At 34.3% G+C, this 3,325-nt stretch overlaps 1 long non-coding RNA gene across 1 annotated transcript; it reads right to left on the reverse strand.

Annotated features, from left to right (window-relative positions):
* Nucleotides 1-832: 832 nt before the first annotated feature.
* LOC134965448 (uncharacterized) lies at nucleotides 833-2,126 on the reverse strand. The gene is made up of 2 exons (XR_010188367.1): nucleotides 1,264-2,126; nucleotides 833-1,081 (listed from the first exon to the last, which is right to left on the reverse strand). It is a non-coding gene; the product is annotated as an uncharacterized LOC134965448 (long non-coding RNA).
* Between the last annotated feature and the right edge of the window lie 1,199 nt (nucleotides 2,127-3,325).

A 3,325-nucleotide genomic window follows, 5' to 3' on the forward strand; every position in this document is an offset into this window, starting at 1 on the left:
CTGACACTGCAGTGCCACTCCTAGATGGGCCAGGTGTTTGTGTCGGCCACTTGCGTCGCTTAGCTTAGTCACACAGCGACCTTGGTGCGCCTCTTTTTTCGTTGCATCATGTGCTGTTTGGGGACTATTTTTTTGAAGTGCCATCCTGTCTTGATTGACACTGCAGTGCCACTCCTAGATGGGCCAGGTGTTTGTGTCGGCCACTTGTGTCGCTTAGCTTAGTCACACAGCGACCTTGGTGCGCCTCTTTTTTTCTTTGCATCATGTGCTGTTTGGGGACTATTTTTTTGAAGTGCCATCCTGCCTGACACTGCAGTGCCACTCCTAGATGGGCCAGGTGTTTGTGTCGGCCACTTGGGTCGCTTAGCTTAGTCATCCAACGACCTTGTGCAAATTTTAGGACTAAAAATAATATTGTGAGGTGTGAGGTGTTCAGAATAGACTGAAAATGAGTGGAAATTATGGTTATTGAGGTTAATAATACTATGGGATCAAAATGACCCCCAAATTCTATGATTTAAGCTGTTTTTTAGGGTTTTTAAAAAAAAAACACCCGAATCCAAAACACACCCGAATCCGACAAAAAATTTTCGGTGAGGTTTTGCCAAAACGCGTCCGAATCCAAAACACGGCCGCGGAACCGAATCCAAAACCAAAACACAAAACCCGAAAAATGTCCGGTGCACATCACTAATATATATATATATATATATATATATATATATATATATGAAACGAAATAGAGGAGATGGCGCCAAGGGAGTTATATCAACGCCCTACCTAAAAACGGACCCTTACAGTACTCTCCGGATAAATTACGTCAGATAACAAATACTAACATAAAAATTTATTAAAACAACATATAAACCCGACACAAATGTTCATAAGTATACAGAGTTGATACATTTACATTTGTCGCACAATTTGAACAATCAGTTTGTAGTGATGAGGAAAAAGCGTAGATATATCACTACGATTTCCTCCTTCTCCTTATTGTAGATTCGGAGGTAACATCAGATAATAGATAGATAAATAAACCAACGCGTTTCGTCTTGTTCCAAGACTTCATCAGGGGTAAAATCTACAATTGTAGAATAATAAGTCAAAACAAATACATAGCAATAAGCATCTTACACTCACATATAACATGACATATTGGTATCAAAAGAACATGACATAGCAACATGAGGAGGAAAACAGAATAAATAACATGAAGAAAGAGGAAAAAAGAGAACCAAAAAGCACAGGTTGTGAAAAACATACCTCTTCATTTCAGAACATATTGTCAGCACATAAAAGGTCATTCAAAGATGTATGAACAACGTTTCAATATTTCAATGGGACTTGATTGATACAGCGAGGACCATACCTAATTAAAAAACGTTTAATAACCTTTATTAATTAAAGGACACTTTTTGTTCAATTAGGCAGAGATTGGGATTAATCCAAGGGAACGGCACATACCTCATATATCATCAGCTTGAGTCTGACATTCAGATATTCGAATATGGGGAAGATTCATATGTGTATAGAATCTAACTGGTTCGCAAGCATAAGGAACCTAATAAATTGATTAATTGGGTATTAATTATAAGAACACCTACGAGTTCATAAATAGACCCCTATCTTATTTTGACACCCATAATTATAAAAATTCTGGTATCAATTAATGTCTGATCACTAATGAACAGATCTCATGACTAACCCGTGTGGTTTCTATATATGATACAGAACAAAGCCACAGAATTGGCTATAACAAACACCAATGTTACCACTATACAACGATCCTCTACTAAATGATCTGATTATAACCAGCCATTTATTCATATTTGGAAAACCCAGGACTAATTGTATTAACCATCAGTATAGTGAACCCACATGATATGTTTATTAGGGAAACCCATCCTTTATGGACGGTATCACTGATCTATGATCGAATAATTCAAAGAAATTACTCAAAGTGCTACCCACAGGGGGTGTAGTTCATTAGTGCCAATCATTAAAGAAATCTCTATAATATAGCACATACCTCGTCGGTCAGCAGCTTGAACCTGACACTCAGAGACTCAGGAGTGAAGGCAATTCAAATGGGTATAATGTCTAACCAATTTAGAACACGTGGTAGACCTGGTAAATTAATTGGGCTGATATCAATTAGACCATCTATTAAAGTACCAGTATGGTACAAAGAGTTCCCACCCCATGGAGAAACAAATACTCCTTTCACTTAGTAAGGGGAAGATCTATTAACTATAAAAATTATATAAGTGAGTGTATAACTCATATAACTTAGTTTCATATTCATGAATAAATCTGTCATATTTATATAGTGAATATATATAATTAGTGCATATCATATACTCTTTAAAAAATTACATTTATAAATGATTAGTGGTTAACCAGTCAATAAAATACATATAGTTGGTACAAAGTGTATACTAATAAATGGGACCACTTTCAAAGTTGATAATATACTATTGTAAAATCAAAAACAAAACCTTACCCTCCAGTGGTGCAGTGCTGACAGCCAAGTCTCTGTATAATGAGGCATTGGACCTGATAACCACCCTTTATAAAGGGAAAAGTGATTACATCACTTCCCTTGCAATGTGATTGGTGCTCTATATATATGTGCTCCATTTACTATATTAGAATGGAGATTACTTAACCAAAAGTGCATAGATTTATAATTTTCAAATAATCAAACTAAGTGTATTAACGGTATTATTATGAGAATAACTCCTTAGGAGGAAATACCTAATTGATTAATATTACCCATAATGCTTTTCACTGTCTCTCTGGTTACTATTTAGGGAAACCAAACCTGGCTAAATGCCAGGAATGATGTTGGACACACCCCATCTCATTTAACTCAGTTTCATGTCCTACATATTAGACTGATCCCCTGTGGGTAATTCCCCTTGATCGTATTGCATGACGCTGGAGCTATAATAAAAAAATAAAAAAATAAATAAAATAAAATAAAAATAAATAAATAAAAATAAAAATAAAAATAAAAAAAGAAAATAAATAAATAAAAGTAAAATTAAAATAATAATAAAAATAAAAATAAATAATAATAATAATAAAAAAAAAATATTTATAAAAAATAAATAAAATAAAAATAAAATAAATAAAAAATAAAAATAAATAAATTAAAAATGGAGCACATATATATAGAGCACCAATCACATTGCAAGGGAAGTGATGTAATCACTTTTCCCTTTATAAAGGGTGGTTATCAGGTCCAATGCCTCATTATACAGAGACTTGGCTGTCAGCACTGCATCACTGGAGGGTAAGGTTTTGTTTTTGATTTTACAAT

The sequence above is a fragment of the Pseudophryne corroboree genome, chromosome 10, assembly GCF_028390025.1.
Source record: "Pseudophryne corroboree isolate aPseCor3 chromosome 10, aPseCor3.hap2, whole genome shotgun sequence".
Classification (NCBI taxonomy): Eukaryota; Metazoa; Chordata; class Amphibia; order Anura; family Myobatrachidae; genus Pseudophryne; species Pseudophryne corroboree.